At 44.1% G+C, this 27,908-nt stretch overlaps 1 long non-coding RNA gene across 1 annotated transcript; it reads right to left on the reverse strand.

Moving 5' to 3' along the window:
• Positions 1 to 224: 224 nt before the first annotated feature.
• LOC310848007 lies at positions 225 to 4,902 on the reverse strand. The gene is made up of 2 exons (XR_014566126.1): positions 4,866 to 4,902; positions 225 to 348 (listed from the first exon to the last, which is right to left on the reverse strand). It is a non-coding gene; the product is annotated as an uncharacterized lncRNA (long non-coding RNA).
• Positions 4,903 to 27,908: the final 23,006 nt, after the last annotated feature.

The raw sequence follows: 27,908 nt of genomic DNA on the forward strand, positions 1-27,908 counted from the left end.
ACCCGAGGTACCACTGTACTGTTAAAACAGATTTCGTAATAAGAAAAGAATTCTGTTGGTCGGAGTGGACTGCAACTGAAGAATAAAAAAGCTAGAGGAATAAAAAGCACAGAAGTCTTCTAGTCCAACTTAATAGCTTAGTTTTCAGTGGAGGAGCCAATCTAGACTATAGCACTGTTGGTTGATGAGCAGCGTCCCGTGCACAGCGGAAGGATGAGGAGTACGTGCCACATACTCTATATTGCTTTATTTACACTTCAAAGCTGGTAGATTACAGAAAAACATCTTGCCTCTGCCGGAGCAGAGAAAAGCATCCTCTCTCCTCTAAAGCACGGAGAGAACAACACACTGAACTGCAAAGAACAGTGAAAAAACAGGAAACCAGTGTACGTCACATCCAGTCTCCTTTCCCGTGAGAAAACCCAACAGCATTTGACTGTGGAATGTAAACATTGTCTTGTGACAAGCACTTCGCTGCTCAGTGAAGGAAGCAGAAACCAACATCCTCCCCCTTTCTGTGAACATCACTGGGCAGCGTGTTCATACAATATCAGTACAAACCCAACTTCTGCACGTAGGTACAGTGTTGATCCCTTGATACAATCTTGGACAATACATCAGCAGGAATTTCATTACCTGGCATACAGGACACTGTTACGAGTCCCTTTTGAATACGTTCCCTAGCATGTTGCAACTTCAACTGCAAGTGCTTCGTGCTTTGCTTACAACCTTCAGAATTCAGCAAAGCCAAACATGCTTTGTTGTCCTGGTAAACCTGGATTGGACATTTGACAGGAATTTTCATGTCTTTGCACAATTGTAACAACCATTCACAATCCTTAAGTGAATAAGACAGTGCATTCAGTTCAGCTTCACAAGTACTTAAGCTAACTGTTGTTTGCTTCTTGCATGACCAATCAAATAGACTCTGATTGTACATATAGCAAACTCCAGACGTACTTCTCCTGTCTGTAGTGTCACTTCCAAAACTTGCATCTGCAAATATCTCAAGACCACCAGACTTCTGATTGTTAAATCTCAGTCTGTAATGCATAGTGCCTTTCAAATACCGCGCTATGCGTTTCAGAGCTTTCCAATCCTTAACAGTAGGATTGTTGACTTGTCTGCTTAGCAAATTACAGCTAACAGCAATGTCAGGTCTTGAACATCTGGCAATGAAGTTTAGCTTGCCTAGCACACTTCTGTACAGTGTAGTGTCAGAAAATGCTTCTTCAGTGTCATCTACCTGATAACCTGTTATCATTGGTGTGTCCACAGGGTTAGCATCCATCAGGTTTAGTTTGCTTAACACATCAGCAATTTTCCGTGACTGGTGTACTAGAATGTTACCATCTTGATCTCTCTCTATTTCCAGAGATAGGTAGTTGTTTACCTCACCAAGATCTTTCATGTCAAAGTTCTCTTTCAGTTGAGCTAGGGCATTATTGTACATTGTGACATCCTTCCAAAAGAATAAAAGATCATCAACATAAAACAAACAATACAGTTTCTTTTGCCCCTCCTCTTTGACAAATGCACATGGATCAGCTTTCCCTTGCTTAAAACCTAGAGAAAACAATACTTCAGTGAGTTTTGTGTGCCAACACCGTGCACTTTGTTTGAGACCATAAAGGGACTTCTTCAGAGCACAAACAAATCCCTGTTTTACCTGTACGCCATCAGGTGGAAGCATATAAAGTGATTCATCTAGAGATCCGTACAGAAAAGCTGTATTCACATCATGGTGACTAATGTGTAGATTCTCTTCTGCAGCTAGCTTGAGCATAAGCCTAATGCTCTCATACCTCACGGTGGGTGAGTAGGTCTCGTGATAGTCTTCACCTGGTACCTGTGCAAAACCTCTGGCTACCAATCTGGCTTTGTGTCTGACTATCTTGCCATTTTGATCTGTCTTCGCTTTGAAGACCCATTTGCTTCCAAGCAGTTTCATTCCTGGAACTACTGGAACAAGGTCCCATGTTTTGTTCCTTTCCAAGGAATCAAGCTCAGCCTTCATGGCATTTAACCATGGCTCAGCTTCCTTTGAATCCAAAATCCTGGATTTCTTGGAAACTTGAAGGTTCAAACACCTTCTTGGAGCTTTTAACAGCTATTACTGCTATCTTAGCAAACTCATCAGCAAATCTCTTTGGAGGTCTGCCTTTTGTTGCTCTCTGTGACCTACGAATTAGTCTTAAGTCTTCAACACTCTCCTCTTCCTTCTTAGGAGAAAAGTGACCTATTGTGAACAATGGTTCCTCTAATTCTTGATCAGAGCTTTCAGAGGGTCGCATAGAGGCTTTCGCACTCTTGAAATCCTCTGAACCACCCGATTCAGTTTCAGACTCAGAATCAGAACCTTCATCAGTGGGTGTGGGTTGTTGCGGTTGCTTTTGACTATCCTCAGTTTCATCACTGTGATCAGGATAACATTGGAAAATTCCCACATTCTCCCCCCACTTGGCATTGTACTCAACACTTCTTGTGAGCTTAATTGTCTTAGTGTCAGTCATCATTATTCTGTAAGACCCTTTCTGATAACCTAGAAAGATACCATGCAATCCACGCTTGTCTAACTTGGAGCTTTGTGGTGAGTGAACCCACATGTCAGAACCAAAAATTTTCATGTGTTTGATGTATGGCTTCTTGCCAAACATCTTCTCATAGGGGGTACAACCAATCGCTGAAGATAACCTGCGATTATAACTGTAAGTGAAACATGAGAGAGCTTCGGCCCAATAACTCTCTGGAAGATTGGCATCATGCAGCAAGGTTTTTAACCCTTGAAGCAATGTCTGATTTGCTCGTTCCGCAAGTCCATTCTGCCATGGCGAGCGAGGACTAGACAAATCGTGTTGAATTCCTTTCTCAGTCAGAAAAGCTTCAAACTGCTGAGAAGTGAATTCTCCCCCGCGATCAGTGAAAAGAGTCTTTACCTTCTTACCATGCACATTTCCCAACCAAGCACAGAATTCCTTGAACCTTGGAAAAGCCTCTGATTTCTGCTTGAGATTGTACACATAAATATACCTGGAAAATGCATCAATGAGAACCATGAAGTACCTGTTTCCACCCAAAGAGGGCGCTAGTGGTCCAACCAAATCAGCATGAACAACCTGGTATGGTTCTGTAGCTTGCCTACTAGACACCTTACCTTTCGCAGCCATTTTTACCTTGTTTGCTGCGCATGCCTTGCACTTCATGTGGTACCTGCAGGGTTTAATAGTCATACCTTCAACCAAGGCAGGCATTTTAGATACTGCCTCAAAATGCAAATGACCAAATTTTCGATGAAAATCGTGAATACATTCTGCATGCAAACTTTTGTTAGAACCTGCAATGCAACAAGTGTCATCCTGCACAACATCATCAAAATACAAAACATACAAACGATCAACATATTCAGCATGCAATACATAATCATTTTTCTTTGTGATGATGCACCTTTTGTTCTTAAAGGAAACGTCAATTTTCCGCTCATTCAGCTGTCCAACGCTGAGCAGATTATGCTTGGCATCTGGCACATAAAGCACATCCTGTATCGATAAGTCCAAACTGTGAAGAACAACAGTTCCGTAGCCTTTACTGGGAATTGTGTGGTCATCCGCCTGGTGAATCGCACCTTCCTGCGGTGTAAAAGACACGAACAGTCGCTTATCGTTGCACATGTGGTGCGTTGCAGCCGAATCAACAACGAAGAAAGATCTAGACGTCTTCTGGACCTCTGCAACCTTTGGAGTGAAGCGTGAGACCATTGCCTTGTGCTGCGTTGTCCTGGACACCGGACCTTTGCCTTTGCCTCGGCCTTTTCCACGCGATGAGCTTTCGCTGCGCTGCTCTGTCTTGGCCCTGGGATATCTGCATTCCCTCTTCATATGGCCTAGACGTCCACACGTGTAGCATTTCACTGCCTTCAAAGCTTTGGCGCCATCTGGTGGTTCCACTGCACTCTGGGATGACGTCTGTGAAGACTCCCCCTTGTTGATGCAGCTAGCACCCCGGCGATCCGCTTCATTCAATATCACGGCAGTAACATAGTCCACTGTTAGCTGAGCAGTTGGCTGTACAGCATCAAATTCCCCACTTGCCTCATCCAGCCTTCTGCAGCTAGCCATCATGACTTTGGCATTAGCCTTCTGCGTCATCTTTGCTGCTTTAAATCAGGCTGCTTTATACATGCTGCGTCTGTGTACAGCTGCTTCAATCCAAATGCAAATTCAAAACAGCCTCTGCCTGTGAACCTGTGCCTTTCTGCTTAACTGCTTTGCTTATCTGCAGCTGCTTCAAACCGCATTCCAAAGGCGAGTTCAAAAGTGAAAGTTCTCTCTGCTGTCTTAAATTCATGCTGCGACAATGCTGTAGCTGCTTTACTTTCGATTTCCCCCAGCATAGGAAAAATTTATCCTTCTAGCCTTTTGCCTGTGCCACGGCAAAACCAGCTATAAAAGTTCAAAGTCCAGCCATAAAGCCATTAATTAGAAGCTGGCAGGCTGCCCGGAGCTGTAGCACATACCTCATCAAATCATCTTGACGTGCAGAGATATCGTCCGATCCGGCCCTCTGCATTCCGATCCTTTGCCGGCACTCCAATTCTTTGCTCCTTTGTTCCTTTGCCAGGAGCCCGACTTCTGGAGTCCATTCTCAAAACACTGCGTTTTTCTGGGCCCGGAACCAAATATTGGAGATAAGCAGTGTCCAGTGCACAGCGGAATGATGAAAAGTACGTGCCAACATGCTCTATATTACTTTATTTACACTTCAAAGCTGGTAATTTACAGAAAAACATTTTCCCTCTGCCGGAGCAGAGAAAGGCATCCTCTCTCCTCTAAAGCACGGAGAGAATCACACACTGAACTGCAAAGAACAGTGAAAAACAGGAAACCAGTGTACGTCACATCCAGTCTCCTTTCCCGTGAGAAAACCCAACAGCACTTGACTGAGGAATGTAAACATTGTCTTGTGACAAGCACTTCGCTGCTCAGTGAAGGAAGCAGAAACCAACATCGTGATAGTCTTCACCTGGTACCTGTGCAAAACCTCTGGCTACCAATCTGGCTTTGTGTCTGACTATCTTGCCATTTTGATCTGTCTTCGCTTTGAAGACCCATTTGCTTCCAAGCAGTTTCATTCCTGGAACTACTGGAACAAGGTCCCATGTTTTGTTCCTTTCCAAGGAATCAAGCTCAGCCTTCATGGCATTTAACCATGGCTCAGCTTCCTTTGAATCCAAATCCTGGATTTCTTGGAAACTTGAAGGTTCAAATACCTTCTTGGAGCTTTTAACAGTTGTTACTGCTATCTTAGCAAACTCATCAGCAAATCTCTTTGGAGGTCTGCCTTTTGTGGCTCTCTGTGACCTACGAATTAGCCTTAAGTCTTCAATACTCTCCTCTTCCTTCTTAGGAGAAAAGTGACCTATTGTGAACAATGGTTCCTCTAATTCTTGATCAGAGCTTTCAGAGGGTCGCATAGAGGCTTTCGCACTCTTGAAATCCTCTGAATCACCCGATTCAGCTTCAGACTCAGAATCAGAACCTTCATCAGTGGGTGTGGGTTGTTGCGGTTGCTTTTGACTATCCTCAGTCTCATCACTGTCATCAGGATAACATTGGAAAATTCCCACATTCTCCCCCCACTTGGCATTGTACTCAACACTTCTTGTGAGCTTAATTGCCTTAGAGTCAGTCATCATTATTCTGTAAGACCCTTTCTGATAACCTAGAAAGATACCATGCAATCCACGCTTGTCTAACTTGGAGCTTTGTGGTGAGTGAACCCACATGTCAGAACCAAAAATTTTCATGTGTTTGATGTATGGCTTCTTGCCAAACATCTTCTCATAGGGGGTACAACCAATCGCTGAAGATAACCTGCGATTATAACTGTAAACAAAACACGAGAGAGCTTCGGCCCAATAACTCTCTGGAAGATTGGCATCATGCAGCAAGGTTTTTAACCCTTGAAGCAATGTCTGATTTGCTCGTTCCGCAAGTCCATTCTGCCATGGCGAGCGAGGACTAGACAAATCGTGTTGAATTCCTTTCTCAGTCAGAAAAGCTTCAAACTGCTGAGAAGTGAATTCTCCCCCGCGATCAGTGAAAAGAATTTTTATCTTCTTACCATGCACATTTTCCAACCAAGCACAGAATTCCTTGAACCTAGGAAAAGCCTCTGATTTCTGCTTGAGATTGTACACATAAATATACCTGGAAAATGCATCAATGAGAACCATGAAGTACCTGTTTCCACCCAAAGAGGGCGCTAGTGGTCCAACCAAATCAGCATGAACAACCTGGTATGGTTCTGTAGCTTGCCTACTAGACACCTTACCTTTCGCAGCCATTTTCACCTTGTTTGCTGCGCATGCCTTGCACTTCATGTGGTACCTGCAGGGTTTAATAGTCATACCTTCAACCAAGGCAGGCATTTTAGATACTGCCTCAAAATGCAAATGACCAAATTTTCGATGAAAATCATGAATACATTCTGCATGCAAACTTTTGTTAGAACCTGCAATGCAACAAGTGTCATCCTGCACAACATCATCAAAATACAAACATACAAACGATCAACATATTCAGCATGCAATACATAATCATTTTTCTTTGTGATGATGCACCTTTTGTTCTTAAAGGAAACGTCAATTTTCCGCTCATTCAGCTGTCCAACGCTGAGCAGATTATGCTTGGCATCTGGCACATAAAGCACATCCTGTATCGATAAGTCCAAACTGTGAAGAACAACAGTTCCGTAGCCTTTGCTGGGAATTGTGTGGTCATCCGCCTGGTGAATCGCACCTTCCTGCGGTGTAAAAGACACGAACAGTCGCTTATCGTTGCACATGTGATGCGTTGCAGCCGAATCAACAACGAAGAAGGATCTAGACGTCTTCTGGACCTCTGCAACCTTTGGAGTGAAGCGTGAGACCATTGCCTTGTGCTGCGTTGTCCTGGACACCGGACCTTTGCCTTTGCCTCGGCCTTTTCCACGCGATGAGCTTTCGCTGCGCTGCTCTGTCTTGGCCCTGGGATATCTGCATTCCCTCTTCATATGGCCTAGACGTCCACACGAGTAGCATTTCACTGCCTTCAAAGCTTTGGCACCATCTGGTGGTTCCACTGCACTATGGGATGACGTCTGTTGAGTCTCCCCCTTGCCCATGCAGCTAGCACCCTGGCGGTCTGCTCCATTCTGAATCATGGCAGTATCACTGGCTACTGTGAGTTGAGCATTTGGCTGATTGGCATCAAATTCCCCACTTGCCTCATCCAGCCTTCTGCAGCTAGCCATCATGACTTTGGCATTAGCCTTCTGCGTCATCTCTGCTGCTTTAAATCAGGCTGCTTTATACTAGCTGTGTCTGTGTACAGCTGCTTCATTCCAAAAGCAAGTCCAAAACAGCCTCTGCCTGTGAGCCTGTGCCACTCTGCTTATCTGCAGCTGCTGCAAAACCTCATTCCAAAGGCAAGTTCAAAAGTGCTTTCTCTCTGCTGCCTTAAATCCATGCTGCGTCACTGCTGCAGCTGCTTTATACCAAAAGCACTTTTAAAAGTTACTTTCGATTTCCCCAGCATAGGAGCTTGTTCCTTTGAGCCTGGCAAAACGGCCTTAAAAGTTCAAAGTCCAGCCATAAAGCCATTAATTAGAAGCTGGCAGGCTGCCCGGAGCAGTAGCACATACCTCATCAACCATCTTGACGCGCAGAGCAGATTCCGTTCCGATCTGTCCCTCTGCATTCCGATCCTTTGCCGGCACTCCGATTCGACTTCTGGGCCCATAACCAGGTATTGGTTGATGAGCAGCGTCCCGTGCACAGCGGAAGGATGAGGAGTACGTGCCACATACTCTATATTGCTTTATTTACACTTCAAAGCTGGTAGATTACAGAAAAACATCTTGCCTCTGCCGGAGCAGAGAAAAGCATTCTCTCTCCTCTAAAGCACGGAGAGAACAACACACTGAACTGCAAAGAACAGTGAAAAAACAGGAAACCAGTATACGTCACATCCAGTCTCCTTTCCCGTGAGAAAACCCAACAGCATTTGACTGTGGAATGTAAACATTGTCTTGTGACAAGCACTTCGCTGCTCAGTGAAGGAAGCAGAAACCAACAAGCACTTCAGACTGAACATTGAGGCTCACGTGATTGAATATTCTTCCAATATAAAGAACACATTCATACAGACAATTAGCATGTCAGTGTGAGGGCTATGTTGGAATCTTTCCCCTTGAGATTTTATTTTGTATGTGAAGAGATTTTTTTTCCTGTGGTGGAATATTTAAAAATTTGAGCACCTGCCTGCAAGTGGTACAGCCAAGGGATATAGATTTGCAACCTTTTACCCACTACCTATCTTTGCTGCTGGGATTCCCAGAAGTGGAATATATATCTATGGATACTTCATCTACCACCATGGTCCACTAGGGCAATGGGGCAACTTCACTGCAGACTCACCAGCTCTGAATGGGAAACACCCGGTTCAAACTGATCTCCTAGCTCCCTCTTCTGATATTCAGCGACTTACCCCATTTCATCTTCAGTGCCGTTTCCTCCTAAGCAAGATAATTGTCAAGATAAGCTTTGTAAACTGTGAGTTTGCTAAAGCACACCAAACACTAAAACAGGCTCTTCCGCCACCTCATTAGTACACATCTTGCAGAATTGGAACTGCTGGCTTAAAACAGAATTCCATGGAAATTATCTCTCCCATTCCCATTTTACTAGCAGACCTTGCAGAACTTTATCATAGCAGAATAGGTACTTGGCATCCACACAGTGAAATATGAATGCACACCACATTTTGAAAATTTGTTACAAGCAACCAATATCTCTGAACAGGGTCTGCTCTAGAATTTAAACTATACGTTGAACCAATTAAGAGCGCACCAGGTACCATGGCTGGTTTAAAGATCACAAAGGTCTCCGATATGGAACCATCTATAGGTGATAATGATTGGAAAGCTATCTGGCTGTCTAAACCCATGCAATCAGTTTCTGCATATACAGGCTAGATCTACACAACTATAAAAAACCCACTTTGAATACGCTCTACTACAAAAAAAAAGTTGTAAAGCTCACAATTGAAAATACAATTGAGATGTGATTTCAGCTATACAGCACCATCTGGTGTCACAGTGTTGTAACAGTTTTATAACCACCCTGTAATGTGGTTGAGTCCACAGTAAGCCCACAACTTATGCAGGGGTTACGATTCCAGGGATCATGCCTAAAGCTAAAATCGAGTATAGTCAAAACACAATGTATAGTCAAATCCCACAAGTGGGATTGCCAAAACCTTTAACTTCTGAGATTAACTTGGCTGGTGCTATTCAAACCCAAACCAGAGAGGTGCTAAATCACAACTCGGTCTTTTGGCATTATTTTACACCAGTTCATACAGCACCCACGACTGCTGTGTAATGTTCCTAATACCAGTTTCTGGTATTGGACAGGCCCTGACTTCTAGGTCTGTTTGGTGTAATTGTGGCATGACAAAAATACACACACATAAGCACAAGCCTTCCTTTTTCCACACATCCAATTCCCTCTCACTCAATAATTGTCACACTTACATAATAGGAAATAATGGCCCTCCAGAATCAATAAGATGCAAAACATACTGCAGTCTGTTTTTCCAGGCATATAAAAGCAGGCTAAGAGTCAAGTAGCCATGCATCATCCATCATTTCATTTGTGCAGAAAGAGATGGGCCAGTGCAATTCCTCCCCCTGTATCCTGAACAGATGAACTTACAAGCTTGACCAAAGCCAACTCGCAATAGCAGAAACCATTCCCACTTCCTTGGCAAGCATCCTCTGCTTGGTGCCAAAACATGCAGCCTACAGAATTATTTTAGCCGAAAGCTGCTTTGCAAAGGCCACTAATCTGTATTATTTTCATTCTAAATATATTTACTGGAACTTCTTTTTTAAAAAAGCAAAAGCAAACATGCACATAGCGGATGGGACACTTAGCAGGAAGGCTATGGAAATGGCTACCTTGGTTCAGGAGAGCTGCTTCTGCTGGTCATTCCTAAATCTCAATCTCTCTTTCTCTCTCTCTCTCTCTCTCTCCACCTTCTCCATGATGGCTGCTTTCATGGAGTGAGTCAATCATCTGGAGCGGCTCACTATGCAGGAGAGCCTTTTCTCACCACATCACTTGTAGAAGTGTGGCTTAGCTAATTCATTTCAAAGCATTTTTATCCGTTTTCCTATTGGGAATAATCAAAGCAGATGATGTGTTTAATTCATTAAACAGCATAAAAAAGCAGCATTGTTGTTTTTTAACTGTCTGAATGTACTGTTTTATAAACAACACATAACCAACACACACACACCAGGAGTATTAAGCAAATAGCTTTTGTTTTATTATGTATTCTGTGTTTTCGTTTTGAATTTTTATGTTTTGAACCACCCTGTGATCTTCAGATGCAGAGCAGTATACCAATTTTAATTTAATAATAATAATAATAATAATAATAATAATAATGTTTGACCAAACTGCGAGAGGCAGTGGAAGACAGGAGTGCCTGGCGTGCTCTGGTCCACGGGGTCATGAAGAGTCAGACACGACTAAATGACTAAACAACAGGAAGAAGAAGAAGAAGAAGAAGAAGAAGAAGAAGAAGAAGAAGAAGAAGAAGAAGAAGTAGTTGGGGATTATATTTGTTGACAAGTCATTAATTGTCCTGCAATAAGCCTCAAGCAATGGAGGCAAGCAGATCTCCCATAGTCTCTGGATTCCACTAATACAGCCAGTCAAACCTTTTTTTTTTTCTACTTGGAAACAGCCACAGCAATTGAAAGCTGAAACTGTACCTATATGGCTGAGGAGAGTCATTGTGAGACAGTGACTACAGTTTTGGCCCTGGCCCTGCGATGAAGATTGTTCTTATCTCCGAGCCTGACCACCTCACAAGGCTGTTGTCACACTTAAATACTGATCTGAGTCAGGAAAAGGGCAGAGATAGAGAGATAGGGCCCACCCTATTCCTTTGACTGTAATCTGTTTTACTGTTTATAATTCTGAATTTTCAATTGTGGTCCATGCTAGGACTTGCTGCTGAAGGGTGGGCAATAAAATAACAATAATAGCTAAAGTATCCATGGCAGATGACCAACCAACCTCTGCTTAAAGATCTTCAATGAAGGAGAGTCCACCACCTTTGTTGGGAGTCCGTTCTACTCTCAAATAGCTCTTACCATCAGAAAGTTCTTCCTCGTGTTTAGTCAGAATCTCCTTTCTTGTAACTTGAAGCCATTGCTTCAAGTCCTACCCTCCAGAGCAGGAGAAAATAAACTTGCTGCATCTTCCATGCGACAGCTCTTAAGATGTTTTAAGATGGCTATCATATCATTCCTGTTGCCGCAACCCCAGAGTAGTCCGCGACTGGACCTAATGGTCAGGGGTCCCATTACCTTTTTACTCCTTGATCTCAGGAACCATCATACAAAAGTTTATTAAAACCAGTGCAGCATAAAAAGGTTCAGTTGGCCATCTTGAATCAAAATGGTGTCGTAGTCTCGTTGCTGAGCAACAATGAGAAGAGCTCAGTGGAGGGGGAGGTCAGCTAACCAGAAGCGTCTCTGAGGCATACTTGCTTGGAGGCAGAGTAAGTATCCAAAATCAGGTGCAGTCTTAGAGTCAAGAGAACAGCAATCTGTGTGGTCAGATGGTCCAGGGATCAGGGAATCCGATGATCATGGGGTCAACGGTCAGGACAAACAGAAAGCAGCAAGGTAGGACCAGGAATGACAAGCATTTGACTGCTTCTGGAATCTCTGCTTAGGAAGGCTAAAGCCAACTGGTTCGCATCAGCGTCTTCTCCTCTGTGTCCTTGAAGACTGATCAGCTGCTGGTGGAATCACTCTGCTTTCTCCCCTTTCAGGTTGTTGTTCAGCAGACGAAGCTGACTCCTGGCCCCATGACAAATGGTGTCTAATTGTAAGTGAGCATAGACAAAAAGCTGCTCTTGATTCAGGAGTGCAAAATTTGGTTGGGTATCCAAATGCATAGTGAACAAGCAACTTCCCAAAACAAAGTGGATCATGCACCACATCACAGCCTCAGTTTCAAAAGATGTTTTCCATGTGACATGGAGGGGGCTTCTGTTTGAAAAACACATGTTGCAACTGAATTGGCCATAGTCTTCTTTAGATCCACACCTGCAGCTTGAACTGGGATGTTGTTTTGGACAAGACCAGTTGAAAGGAACAGGACTTGTACCAGAACATGGGCTGTACTATCAGAAAAAAGTAATCCCTTAGTCCCAACAGGTTGTCAACCATAAAGTTGCAAGGTGCATGCATGCAAGTACAGTACACACAAGCAGCCTGTGTGTGTGTATGTGTACAACATATTCCTATCTGCAGCTTTCTGCTCGTAGCTGAAGCTCAACAAGATAAATGTTCCCCTCTCAGAGACAAGATACCTATTCCACAAATCACTGCTCCCTTCCCTCCGCACCTTCCCTTCCTTCTAACCCTCCTCCATTACTCATCCACTGGAAGAAAATGCAAAGAGTAATAATAATTAGACAAGTACAAATAGCCAGACAGCGATATGGATGGCGTGTCCCACTAAATAAAGGGCCGTTACCATACCAACAGGCGGGCAGAGTGCTGATCTAACAGTGCTTGGAGGCGCTCAAGCAGTGGCACATCATCCGTTATCCGACAACTTGGGTCTGGCCTCTCAAAAACACAAAACGTTGCCCGGGACTATGTGCCCCTTCAGTGTAAGTCAAGGGAAACTACTGCTTTTCATTAAGTGCTAAATAAATAAATATTGTTGGTAGCAGCGGCAGCACAGGAACAGCCCTTCTGGATCAACTACAAAGTCTGTCTAGTTCAGAGATTTGCAGCAGGGAAGAGTTGATTGGAGTTAAGAATGCCCTCTTACTGTCCATGGGGGGGGGGGGGACACAAAGAAGCTAAAGAGCAGTCAGATGTAAAAGTTAATTGTTCAATAGATTGGGTGGTATCCAACACACTTGTTCTGCTACTGCAAGGATATATGCTTCAGCAATGGCATGGCTCCCATCACATTGCCCCAAATCTGCTCCAGGGGCTTGGGGAAAATCCCAGAATAGATTTAGGGGACATTGCAGGGGCGGGGGAGATGGTGAAGGTTCCATTGCACCAGCTTAGAGCTATGTTAGATACAGGCCATAGTAACAAAATTAAATACTTTTTAAAAAGTATTTATATAGGTTATGTTTAGATGAATTCATGATAAAGGTTCACTAAGCAGCTTACAATGTAGAGCAAAAAATGGAGGGGGGGGCCTTTTGCTGCTTATAAGCCTCCCCTGCAATAAGGATATGGGAGCCAGCTGTATGTCATCTAGCCTGGTGAGAGACACCCCCCCCTCCCTTCTGTACTGTATTTAAGACACACCAGAAGACTAGTACCATAAACTTTGTTGTCACTTAACTCTTGTTTTGCTTTATATTTATGTACTTACCAGTAAACCTAGATGAGATGGGTTATTTGTAACATTGAATTTATTCTGTGTTTGTTAAATTGTTGATTCATCATTTTTTTAAAAAAAATTATCGATGAGCTCTGTATTTTGTTTATTGTGTTTTGATGTTTTGAGTGTTTGCTGTAAGCTGCCTTGAGCACAACTCATTGTGGAAAAGGTGCATATAAGTAAGCTCAATCAATCAATCATCAATCAAAAATTTACATCTGGGAAGGGGGGAACAGGAGGGGTATGCAGAAAAGACAAGGAATTGAAAGCCAACTATTTGGAAATGATCTCATCCGAATGCTCTGTATGATATGAGTGAGCAAAAAGACAGCAACGCCACTGTGCATCTTTTGAATCTTAAAACGAAATACCTGTTTGTCTTTAGAGATATAATAGGAAACATGCAGGCAGTATTCAACCCAACACAGATCAGTAGGAATCAATGTACACTTAACACAAAATGAAGCAGTAGATTTTGTTATTGCGATGGTGTGGGGTGCAGGTAGAATTCTGGACTAAACCATTTCAGACTCCAGGTAGGAAGACCATATTTTTAATGCTCTCCCACATAAACAAGCTCGAGCAATTTCCTGCATGTAGCAAACCAATACAGAGAAACAGAAAAAATAGTAGCCTTATATGTTACTTTTACATGCAATTTTTTAAAAAAATTGGGAGCAGTCAGAATTACTCTTTCCCACCATCTGAAGTGAGGCAGATCAGAGTTTTTAATCACCTCATTTTGGCAGTTGGCTCTTGGGACCCAAATGTCACAGAGGGGACAATTTTCCTTCATATCAGGACACTCTCCCCCTCTTTCTCTCCTGTAACTCTTCTCTACTGAGACTTCAGGACCAAGCAGTAGCCCAGGTGTGGAGAACCTTTGCCCCTCTAAATGCTGCTCAGCTACAACTCCCATCGTCCCTGGCCATTGGTCATGCTTGCTGGGGCTGATGGGATTTGTAGTTCAGCAACATCTGGCAGGTCAAAAGTTCTCCCCACCCACAGTAACCTTTACCGTAACCTTGAGACCACTCCATGCTCATAATCTGATTCTTGTTGTACTATTTCCATCTCTACCTTAGGCTCTAAAGCTGCTCATTCTGCAACCATTCCCCACCCCCGGAACAAAGCACCAACACCCTTCAAAAAGGTTCAGTCCCACTAAGGCCATCCTATTTATAATCCCCTCATGTTCTGACTCCTGAACACAACATTGGCCAGGTCATCATCTCTTAGTCTCCACATTTGACATCAGGAGCACGCCTCTTACTATATACAAATTCAAGCATGCCTCTTACTATATACAAACTCTTTTCATAAAAACACAGGGTAGTCTGCTGCTGAGGGAGGTGCATTGGTTGCCGCTTTGCTACTAGGCCAAAGCCCAAAACTCCTCAGGCCCAAACAACCTTAACGATGCTGATGCTTTCTCAGGGAGCACTTCTGGTGCCCCTGAAGTTTGACGTGGCTCCCGTGGAACTCCCTGCCAGGAGTAGTTTGGAAGGAACCTTCCATTTCCCCCTTTTTCAGGTGTATTTTGAAAGCGATATTGTTCAGACAGGCCTTTGCAATATAATTTTTCTCATTTTAACTGAACAATATTGGTTTTGTTGATGTTTATAATAAGTGTGTTTATGGGGTTGGTTTTTTTGCTGATTTTATTCTGATATGTTGCATACCACCTGAATGCATATTTTTCTGAAGGTGCGGGTTATAAATGCATAAATAAATAAATCCTCTCCGCTCTGCTCATGTCTGGTGTGTTGCAGCTGCACTTACACTGCCCTTTCTCTGCATCACAAATGGCAGGATGCAGCGTCCAGTGTAACCGTGCGAGAGCAAAATGGTACACCGGTACTTAAATGCAGTGCTATTCTATCCTATTCACTCAAGCAGCTTTGGCAGAGGATACAATTGCACTATTAATAGAAGATTAAGCCTGAGCTTGCGGATTGTGTTTCCACTCTTCCTGTCTGTCAAGTCAGGCAATCTCAACTGTGATAAAGAGAGAGAAATAGCTCTCACACAGAGACACTTGCCTCTATTTATAATGACTATGTAAAAGGCCAGCTGTAAGGCAGCCCAGCCCAAAAAACGTGAGTGATAAGACCGACTTGCTTTCAGTTAATGGGCTTGAAAGGGAGATGCTGGAAACTGGACCACCGAAATCAGGAGATGATGCAGCATGTGAAACAGAGGTAGCAGGTGCCTCTTGGGACAGGTAGGGCAGAGCACTGGTCAACAGCAAGTGGAGCAAGAGCTCTCTAGCCTACAAAAATATTTACTGCAACCAATGTTATCATATTTAAGATGCTGCAAGATTCTTTCTTTTAGTGCAGGTATCATCCACATACAGTCATACCTCTTGTTGTGTTCTGCTCGTTACGGACTTTCAGCTTATGAATGCTGCAAACCTGGAAGTGTTTACTTCCGGGTTCACCACCCAGGCATGCGCAGAAGAGGCGCTCTAGTTGAGGACTTTTCGGGATGCGAATGGCACCTCAAAACAGAATCAGTCTGCAACTAGAGGTACCACTGTACAATAGTTGGAAGTTTGGGTGCAACTCAGTTTGCTGAGAGGGGGTTCCATGGGCTTACAACAAATAGAATAAGAGACCTCCAGATTCCCAAACTGTGCCTTTGACCTCTTTGCTGACCTCCCTATCCCCTTGAAGTTTAGACTGATACATCTTAGGTTGCATCCTGTTTACAACCTCCTCACACTTCTCTTTTGGACCTCAAAACGAGAGGTCACCTTGACTCTATCCTCTGAGGGGGGGAAGGCACAAGCATGTCTTTGTCTTCTCTAAATTAGTTAGTAAGATTAGAACTAGAAACCTGTTTCCATCCAAGTTGTGCACTTCCTATCATCAGCTACGTTGTTAATTTTCTTACGCCTCGAGCATCTCTCTGGGTGCGATCGCAAAAGGGAAATGCTACTCTCTCACCAAATTCACAAGCCATACGCTTGCATTGCATGCCCACTCTGACCACTTAAGAGCTCCGATAGGTAATGGGGCTCCTTTTCAACATAGGTACCTGCTCACTTTTAGTTTTGATGTGCAAGGAATGATTAAGCCTCCACCTTGCCCAGCCCTTGCAGACAAAGGAAACGGTTAACAAGAACTCTCACAGCTAAGCCTTTTTTTTCCCCCTCCCCTTATTTTTTAAGACCTTCGCAAACCAGCTCAATCTGATCTCATAGCCTTCTTGCTGATACGTCTCACTTTATTGGTGAGATTGGCCTTGGGTGTCTCAGCTGTTTGATCAATATTGCAGGGGGTCAGTGATATTTTCTCCCTTTTAGTGTCTTGCTGCCTTTAACTTTGTCACCTGATGAACAGCGCTACCCCTTGAACGCTTATCTTGTATCGATTTTCTCAGCTCTCTTTCTGCATTTCCAACTGTCTCACCATTTCCTCTCCTGTCACCGGATGCCCATTTAATGTTAACTTATCCCCTTCTACACAAACTCCTTGTTCTTGCAGGGATCCTTTCCCGGCCCCCTCCCTCCACCACAACAGCAGATTGTCAAAAAAACAATTTCCTCCTTTTGGAGGGGAACTGACTCATTGATAGCCTTCAGCCATTTATTGTCTGTCACAGGGATTCTTGCTTTCTCTCTTTGCCCCCATGATGATGATCACTGCAATTTCAAAAGTGAGAGGAACACTGTAAATTGAAGTTTCTGTTCTGTATTTTCGTTGCTCCATCCCCTGATAAGCCACTTGATTAAAGGGGCCTTGTGCCAGGGTGGAAGAGCAGATGGAGCCCATCCTCAGACATATTTATTCAAAATATATATAGCCTACTTTGCCAGCTCTTGCTCAAAGGAGCTTACAGCAGCAGAGACAGGGCAGGGGAAGTACAATCATATAAAATGGATGAAATCAGAATGAAACAGGGGCAACTCACCTGTGTGGATCTCCCGAAGTTGAGCTTCAAATCCCATCATCTCCATCAAATATGGGCAATGGGCAGGGTTGGTGGGAACTGCAGTTCAACAATTTTAGGAGGTTCACAGATTAGCCACCCATGGAATAAAAAGAGGTTGTGTGTGTGGCTGTGTGTGTATGTATGCACACACACACACGTGCTCAGGCACTCACCGACACACACATCAGTCATTCAGGGAAATTGACTAAGACAACTTTCCCCAACTGGGTAATTCCAGATGGAAGCTGATGGAGCTGGAAGTAGTTGATGGACTTCATTTTAAGTTGCTTTAAATATTTGTGATATTGAAATATTAATATTAATAAAGGTAAAAGTAAAGGGACCCCTGACCATTAGGTCCAGTTGTGACCGACTCTGGGGTTGCGGCGCTCATCTCGCTTCATTGGCCAAGGAAGCTGGCGTACAGCTTTTGGGTCATGTGACCAGCAGCGCATGGAAACGCCGTTTACCTTCCCGCCGGAGTGGTACCTATTTATCTACTTGCACTTTGACGTGCTTTCGAACTGCAAGGTTGGCAGGAGCAGGGACCGAGCAACGGGAGCTCACCTCATCGCGGGGATTCAAACCGCCGACCTTCTGATCGGCAAGCCCTAGGCTCTGTGGTTTAACCCACAGTGCCACCCATGTCCCTATTAATATTAATACTGTGTAATAAATTGGGTTGCTGATGGATTTGAAGTCCCCAGGAAGAATACAGTTAGGTCATACTGCTCCTTCGTAAGCATACTGATGACATCTTGCTCAAACTCCCTAGTTCAGCCCTGGAAACTAGCTTTGAGGACTCGGCCATGCCTGCCTCAGTGGAGAGGAGATCATTAGAACCTCCCAAATTCTTCTACAGTTCAGTCACAGAAGACTACCTAGTTTACCACACATCCATTCAGGACCCATGGACTTGGGGGGGGGGGCAGAACCGACATGATTGGTCAGTTAGTTAAGTATTTCTATTGTTTTACTTGATGGGGGAGGACAGCTGCCCCCCTTGGCTACGCCCATGTCAGGACCCACCACTGAGAACCACTGGAGCAAGAGATTATTTAGCAGCAAGTCACTGTTTCTTTCCCACCAGTTGTTTTTGAGGCCTGTATAATAATTGTTGCTGCAGAAGCCACTGGAAATATTCTTCCAAATATTATTTTCTTAGGTGGTGGGCTTTACCTTCTGCCTCTCTGCCCCCCCCCCCAAAGAAAAAAATGATTTGTAAATGAGCCAAATCATTGTAATTTCTGAGCCAATCAGGCATGAGCTGGATGAGTACTTTCTTTTGTCTATCTTGAATCCTCCAGAAATCCGCTTCATTGTATGGCCTCAAGTTCCAATGTTATGAGAGAGGGAGACAAAAATTCTCCATCTACTTTCCCCACACCATACTTAATTACTGATTTCTCAGATCACATCTTCCTAATATCAGGGCTAAAGTGTTTCATGGACTGGTTGAGCCTAGAGAAATCAGGAGGTACCTATAGGTAATTGCCCCTAGACAAAAGCTCACTCTCAGCTCAGAAACTAGCAGACTAAACTTTGTGTACAAGAATACAGCTCAGCCTTGGATGCAATATTTATAAATGGGAAGCTGGGGGCAGGGTTAAATGAAGAGGTTTGGAAATACACATTTGTCTTTGCAGAGGGAGTAGCGCACCATCATTATTCAAAGTGTGAAAAAGAGATATTGATTAAAAACGCCAGAGATGCAAAGAGATCTTGATAGGCCTGGATGAAGAGGAAGGAGCCCTGTGACCTAAACTGGACTACATCTTTCCATTTCTTTGATCCAATTATGCACAATTCTATTAACTTGTAAAAAAAAAGTTGTCCCTGGGGACAGAAGGGGTTAGAAATGGACTTCACTGTGCTTTAGTTGTCTGGGAACTTATTGGGTAGTCATTTAGGTCAATACAATACAGTGAGCAGGGAAAGCCAGGCATTTCAGTGTCTACAATGTGATCTTTGCTTCAAATCCCTGATATAAAACAAGGTAGCCTATATTAACGGGACGCGAGTGGGGCTGTGGGTTAAACCACTGTGCCGCTTGGGCTTGCCAATCGAAAGGTCAGCAGTTCGAATCCCCTCAACAGGGTGAGCTACTGTTGTTCGGTCCCAGCTCCTGCTAACCTAGCAGTTCAAAAGCATGCCCAAAAGTGCAAGTAGATAAATAGGTACCGCTCCGGCGGGAAGGTAAACAGTGTTTGCATGCGCTGCTCTGGTTTCACCAGAAGCGACTTAGTCATGCTGGCCACATGACCCAGAAAAACTGTCTGCAGAAGCAGACAAACACCAGCTCCCTCCGCCTGTAAAGCGAGATGAGCGCTGCAACCCCAGAGTCGTTTATTACTGGACTTAATTGTCAGGGGTCCCTTTACCTTTACCTTGGTCTATATTAGCTTCCCCCAAATTCTGTCCTATAGATGCTTCCGACTACAGTTCCACTCAGCCCATCAGCCATATTGCTGCACAGACATTTCCCAAATGTATCTTCAACACTGAACATTGTTATACCACAGAATGGAATGCATGTATAAAAAGCAACAATGACTTGTGAATAATTTTACACTTGTTGGAACAATCATATTACCTACTTATAGACCCATATATCGTATTGTTATCACTGTTTCAAGCACCCTTTTCCTTTTTGTTTTGCCTTGTTTTCCTTTCCTTCGCTTTCTTTCTCCACAGAAAATTTTCAATAAAATATAACTAAATTAAAAAGAATCATTACAGCTCAGAATTCTTTGAGGGAAATGTGTGCTTCGAATGTGCTTTAATGCTATAGTTGTGTATACAGCCAGTGTAATGTTGTTTTTAATGCTGTAACCTGCCCTGGGACCTGAGGGTGAAGGGAGGGTCGTTAATTAATTAATTATGAGGGAAGGATTCTCACATCTTGCCCCAGGGGAGATGTGCAAAACCTCTTCCGCAGGGATTGGCAAGGTTTACCTCACCTGGGCCAGTTCACTCCAGCGGAGATTCCTTTGTGGGCCAGTTTGCACATGCGTCTGCGCAGATGCAATTTCCGGCGCATGTGCAGAAGGGATTTCTGGCACCGCGGAAGCGAGTCCCCGCGCCACACTGCACCGCTTTAGCGCAGTACATGGGGACTTGCCGAGTGGGTGGCTTGGGGGCTGGTTAAATGGCCCGTGGGCCACTTGTGGCCCATCGACCTTAGGTTGTCAACCCCTGCTCTTCCATTATGTTAGCCAGAAACACAGAAAGCATTTCCCCACACTTCTCTGACAGAAGGAAGCAGCTCCCAAAACAAATGATTCTGTTCTATTCTGCAAGTTGGAAACAAACCGAAGCTATGATGAAACAAGCCCTACCATTAGGCAGAGGGAAGAAGCTGCCTTGGGTGGAGCAGACAATGGCGGCAAGGTGTTAGAAAACACAGCTTGCGCTATGCCACCTATTGACCTTGGGTGTGGTGCCCTGTCCCCAGTGAGCTTCTGGGGAGCGGGACACCATCCTGTCCTTCAACTCAGATAGCAAAATTGTTGCAAGTGCAGAGATGAAGTCTTCCAGTAGGCAAATACTGAATTTACTCAGCTACCATGCAAGAAGGAGTACATGAGAGACAAACAGTGTGGTATAGTGGCTAGAAACTGAATTGAAATCCCCCCTGCCCTCTTTTGACAATGAAGCTCACTCAGTAACTATGGGCCAGTCATGATTTCTCCCTCTAATGATAAAGGTAAAGGTAAAGGAACCCTGACAGTTAAGTCCAGTCAAAGGTGACTATGGGGTTGTGGCACTCATCTCACTTTCAGGCTGAGGGAGCCGGCGTTTGTCCACAGACAGCTTTCTGGGTCATGTGGCTAGCATGACTAAACCGCTTCTGCCGCAATGGAACACCATGACGGAAACCAGAGAGCACGGAAATGCTATTTACCTTCCCGCTACAGCAGTACCTATTTATCTACTTGCACTGGCGTGCTTTCAAACTGCTAGGTTGGCAGGAGCTGGGACAGAGCAACGGGAGCTCACCCCAATGCGGGGATTCGAACCGCCAACCTTCCGATCGGCAAGCCCAAGAGGCTCAGTGGTTTAGACCACAGCGCTACCCGCGTCCTCTAACACACCTCACAGGTGCCTTGTGAGGATGAACCGGGAAGGTAGATATACCACCCTGAGATACTTGGAGGTAGGGTAAGATAATAAATTATTAGGAATCTTGTAGGACTCAGGGGTTTAATTCAAGCCAAACTATGGTTATAATTATTCTTTTCGGGGGTATATTTATGATAGGTTGTAATTGGATGATTTAATATATTGTGATATAAATTTGAATATGTGCATTTGTGTGTGGAATTACCAGACAGTGCAACATACACTGGGCTAATAATATTTAATATTTTATCCTGCCCAGCTTTATTGGGTTTCATCCTCCCTCACCAGATGCAATGTGATTGTTGTGGAGATTCTGCTTTCGGACCACAGCTCTGTCGCTGTGGGCTGTGGTGTTAAAAGCTGTGATTTAACATACACAGTCTCTTTTATTCATCTAACAAGTTTATTCCTTTGTCAGGTACTGCCTCGTATCAAAGGATTTTTACCGAGGTGGGCGTGCAGGGAATTTATTGCTGTAACAGGTTTATTCTTGCAACCTTTTATTCATTTATGCAGACTCCCTTCCATTTGGCGTCTCTCTGCATAAGTGGGCAAAAGATCCGAGACTGTGAGACCACAGCGCCCCCTTGTGATCGAAAGCGGCACCTGACAGACCGAACATTAATCATAGCAGCAGGAGTGTAAAATTCAATTTTACCTCTCCATTCATTCTGAGATGAGTTGAAGGCCGGCCTTGTACATATAAACCACACTTTACTTCATCAGAGCCCCGGTAACAAATGGTGTGTCTTCTTCAGGGAGTTTAACCATCAAAAAACAGCGCACCATTTAATTCCGCTCGCGCCTAGGGTCAGAGCAGGAGCTCTTGGCATCAGCAAATGCTTCAGTCCTCAGCTGCGCAGTAAACTATGTTTTAGAGATTGTTCCTCAATATGAAATGATCAGCCCATTTATCTGCTAAAAGAGCCCATCTCTTTGTTCAGCCTCCCAATATTTTTTTCCGCTGACCCGATCTGGACAATAAACCAGAGCCGTCTTAAGATATTCACTGTTCAATTTGTTACTTGAGCGCCTACAAAGCTCGGCTGTTTCCCGTCAGAATCCCAGCGTCCAATTTCCACTTTTGCCAAGCTAGCCTGGATTCTCACTTGGTTTGGCAAGACAAAGGGCTGGAGCCATTCTCAGAGATGGTCCGACAAGGCCACCAAAGATATAAAAACAAGAACCTGGCGCCCCAACCTAAATTATCTCAAAGTATATCACCATCATCAGTCTACCTTTCACTCTAAGGTTGACGACAACATTAAAACTTTATACAGCAACACATCATTAAAACATTTTAAAAGTTTAAAATAAATTGCAATCACAAGAATAGGGTGGGTCCCAAAACATACATCTCAAGTGCCAAAGACCAGTCTCCCCAACATACAGCAAAAACTGCATGGAGAAGGTGCAAGAGGAAACTCTGTGGGGAGGGAACTCCACAGTTTAGGGGCTGCCACAGAGATCTCAGGCCAGCTGCTCCCTGAGATTTGGAGGGTGGTGGAACTGCCAAGAGAGTTCCCTGTGCTCATCTCTAACGCCTGAAAGAATTCATAGGGAAGGAGGCAGTCTTTCAGCTATTTGGAACCTAAGTCATTCGGGGCTTTAAACACCAACATGAGCACCTTGAACTGGATCTGGAAACAGACTGGAACTGAGCCAAGATTTCTGTCCAAAGAAATTTCGGCTCTGAAATTTGGATGGGTGGCTAAAAGGGAAATGTTACCATTCATCATCCCTGTTTTTACATTTATATCCCATCTTTCCCCCAAAGAACTTAAGGTGGCATGCATAGTTCTCTCCCTTCCCGTTTTATCTTCACAACAACCCTGTGAGGTAGATTGATTGATTGATTGATTGATTGATTGATTGAGTGGCTGGTCCAGGGTCACACATAAAACTTCATGGTTGAGTGAGGATTTGAACCCTGGTCTCCCAGGTCCTAGTCCCACACCCTAACCACTACACCCTACTGGATTTCCCTCATTTACCTTTGAAAGTGTATGGCCATGTTTCATTTTAATTATCTGCCCCCCGCCCAAAAAAAATTAATACTGTCATCACCAGAGACAATGATGAGGCTCTTCTCAGTAGACAGAGGTCTTCAGCAACCTGTGTGCATTTCTGTTTGGGGTGTGTGTTGGGTTTGGCTGGATCCCATATCAAAGAACCAAAGCAGGGCTTGTCGAAAGTTGAAGTTGAGAGCTCTGAACTGAAGCAGGGACCTCCAAATCAAATCAGATGTTAAGAAATGACAAACAGCATGTCTGCAAAAAATGAAAAGTTCCTTGCCATATAAGGAAAATTCCAGGGGGGAGGAGAGCTCTTTTTTGTCAGACAAGTCTAGTTTCTCATCCTTGGGGATGGCTTTACCAGGCTTCTCCAATCACAGCACTGTCAGGAAAGAGATGTGGAAGTACGGTAATTTTTATCACCTTGTTCTTCTCTGTTCCATCCTCTTTGCTACTTCTGCTAGTGGTGCTTTCTTGGAAAATGCTGGGCATGGCTACATTTCCACTTCTGTCAAATCAGCTATGAACTTAAGGCAATATTCAACTAAATTTTTGTACAAGTGCAAGGGTTAGTGCTAGTGCAAGGGGATTCCCTCCCTCTCCTTCTCCTCCACCCACAAACCCCACTCTATCCCCAAATCTGCTCCGGAGGGTTGGGGGGGGGAGCCACAAAACAAATGTAGAGGACACATGGGAGGAGAAGAGGAGAACATTCTATCCAGCAAGGATAAATTCTTGTACTGATGATGGAACCTTAGCTTTAGTGGTGCGTTGCTTCTGTGACTTCTGGTGCGAGCTGAGCAGAACGCAAGCCTGAAGCTGTTTTCCATGGGTAGACAAACTAAGACCCAGGGGCCAGATCCGGCCCAATCGCCTTCTAAATGCAGCCCGTAGAAGGTCCAGGAATCAGCATGTTTTTACATGAGTAGAATGTGTCCTTTTATTTAAAATGCATCTCTGGGTTATTTGTGGGGCACAGGAATTCATTCATTATTTTTTTCAAAATATAGTCCGGCCCCTCACAAGGTCTGAGGGACAGTGGACCAGCCCCCTGCTGGAAAAGTTTGCTGACCCCTGCTGTTTTCGTTTTATTTCTCACAACCCTGTAGCCCATGCACCAAATCTTTTGAAATTTTACTTTCCTAGGAGTATCTTTGCAATGTAAAGGTAAAGGACCCCTGACAGTTATGTCCAGTCACAGACGACTCTGGGGTTGCGGCGCTCATCTCGCTTTAAAGGCTGAGGGAGCTGGCGTTTGTCCGCAGTTTTTCTGGGTCATGTGGCCAAGCATGACTAAGCTGCTTCTGGCGCAACGGAACACCGAAACCAGACCTTGTGATTGGCAAGCCCAAGAGGCTCAGTGCTTTAGACCACAGCGCCACCCGTGTCCCCTCTACAATGTAGGTCATTTTTATTTTTAAAGAAATTGTCCCCAAAACCATAGGGAGGGAAGTTCTCCCTACCAAATCAGTCTTAGAGGCACCTAGAACAAAAACTGCTTTCTTAGCTGAGGGTGCCTCTCTGACATGCTATTTTCATACAAATGGTCCACAAAATAATAGAGATTAAGCAAATCCGTTTTTACCTACTCCAAAACTGCAATTACACGAAAACTACTGTAACTATCCTTGTGAAATGTGAAAGGATACATCTTGCTTGCAAATTTCATTCAATTATGCAAAAAAAAAAAAAAGTGTATAACCCTTCCTTTTTTAAAAGGTAAGGTAAAGGTAAAGGTACCCCTGCCCGTTCGGGCCAGTCTTGCCAGACTCTAGGGTTGTGCGCTCATCTCACTCTATAGGCCGGGAGCCAGCGCTGTCCGCAGACACTTCTGGGTCACGTGGCCAGCGTGACAAGCTGCATCTGGCGAGCCAGCGCAGCACACGGAACGCCGTTTACCTTCCCACTGGTAAGCGGTCCCTATTTATCTACTTGCACCGGAGGTGCTTTCGAACTGCTAGGTTGGCAGGCGCTGGGACCGAACGACGGGAGTGCACCCCGCCGCAGGGATTCGAACCGCCGACCATGTGATCGGCAAGTCCTAGGCGCTGAGGTTTTACCCACAGCGCCACCCGCGTCCCATTTTAAAAGGTGGCCGGCATCAAAACAACAAAAACCCTAGGCTTAATACGTCTGTAATTTGGCATGATATGTCCACTCAGGAGGGCCTACTGTGCCTGCAAAATTCATCTGCTTCTGTCAAAAAGTTGTAACCATTTTAGGAATTGCCTCATAATAGCAAATGAGACACAAAGTTTCATTTTTTCCCAAAATACACTTCTGGACTGACCTGAATCAGGAGCCTCTGAAGTGCCTTGGACCCAATCGGGCTGTTTTTTTTAAGAGCTGAATCAGGGCCTTAACTTAATCTTGTGCTTGGTACACACCCCTGGTTTCTGCAGCACTTGAAGAGCCAATTAATTATTTGCGTTACACAGAACGGCTAATTCAAGAGAGGATTCACGAAATGTGGGTGCCCCAAGGCCCATTCTAGCACATCAAGAAGTGCCATCTGGCCTCAGGTTTTTCAATATAGGGGCAGGAGGTTGGCCTTGTGCTTTCTGAAGTGATGAACCTGTCACCTAAGCTGCAATAGAACAGGACAGGTTGCTTTAAACCACAAGTGGCCCACAGGGGTCATTTAAACGGCCCACAAGCTGCCCCCAAACCGAGCCACCCGCTTGGTGATTCCCTGCCTGCTGCACTAAACTGGCACAGCGCGGAGCGGGGACTCACTTCTGCGGCACCGGAAATCACGTCTGCACAGATGCAATCTGGCCCATGGAGCAATCTCCACGGGAGTGAACCAGCCCAGGCGAGGTAAACCTTGGTGACCCCAGCTTTAAACTTTAGAGACTGAAACACTAGTCCTGCTCAGAGTAGAGACATTTCTATTACTGAACATGACTTAGGTTCACTAATTTCAATGGGTCTGCTCTTGAGGAAAACGTTGTTGCACACTTGTGCTTGGGTCTGAACTGCAGAGAGCTGGAGCTTGTGAAGGGGTTTTGGAAGTTATAGTGTAGAAGAGGCCCTTTCAGATAGTGGGGGGGGGGGTAGAAGATAACCACAGGTATTTCCACTGACTTGTCAACCAAAACTAGTGACTTCTGAAGATTCTCCCAGTGAAGTATTCAGTCATGTAATCCAGGAAGCCGTTCATCCTTCTGCAAGCTTAAATTTAATCAATGAGTACAGAACAAGGCGACAATGTTAAATAATATATCCAACTTCAGAATGTGCCCCACACTTGTTACCCCTTTTGTCTTTCTGCTTATCTGTATAATTCTGCTTGAGTGCCTGGAAGTTCAAAGCAGCCAATATTCAGAACTACTGATTGTCTTCCCATGATTCAACATTAAGTACAGTGGTACCTCGCAAGACGAATGCCTTGTAAGACGAAAAACTCGCAAGATGAAAGAGTTTTTCGTTTTTTGAGTTGCTTCGCAAGACAAATTTCCCTATGGGCTTGCTTCGCAAGACGAAAACGTTCAATGCATTCCTATGGGAATGATTTTCAATGCATTCCTATGTGAATCCGTGCTTCGCAAGACGAAAAATTCGCAAGACAAAAAACTCGCAGAACGAATTAATTTTGTCTTGCGAGGTACCACTGTACAAAAAAAGCACATAATTAGGCTAGCACCCAGCTTTCTGAGTACGTAGCCTTTAGAAAAATAATCTCTCACTTCTTATTAAAAGAGGGAAGTGATAGGCTTGATGGTCACCCCGAGTATTGCTATTGCAGGGTGTATTATTATTTATTTGATTCATACGATTTCTCCCCTTTCTTTACCAATGTAAGAATTGCACAAAGGAAAGAAAGAAAGATGTACAAATCTTGAAGTACATAATTTGGAACGGTCTCTTTTGGGAGGTCTGCTTCATTCATTCTTTTTTTAAATGTAAAAAAATTATAAACATATTATTAAAACAATAAAACCTCTCAAGCGGTTTATAATAAAAAAATCCCAACATTCAAAAAAATCATCAAACAACTGGATAAAAAGAAAACAGAAGTGCATATCTCAAATAAAAATGAAACTGAGCAAGGTATAAATAAAAAAAAGAAAGAGACCTGGAAAGAGCTTTTAAAAGGCATTTACAGAGAATAACTGTCTCCACCTCATGAACGACCTGAGGGAAGGCATTCCAGAGAGTGCATGCTGTTAAGGTAAGGCTACCAGGTTTTTTTTCAATGAATCCGGGGACACTTTTCAACTTCAATGGATTTTGTATGGGGACTGATGTGTAAATCCAGGGACTGTCCCCAGGAAACAGGGATGTCTGGTTAAGGCCCACTAAGTGACAAACTTGCTGGCCGTGGAATGACCAGCAAGATCTCCCCAAATCTT

This window comes from Podarcis gaigeae (assembly GCF_964106915.1).
Source record: "Podarcis gaigeae genome assembly, chromosome: 6".
Taxonomy (NCBI): domain Eukaryota; kingdom Metazoa; phylum Chordata; class Lepidosauria; order Squamata; family Lacertidae; genus Podarcis; species Podarcis gaigeae.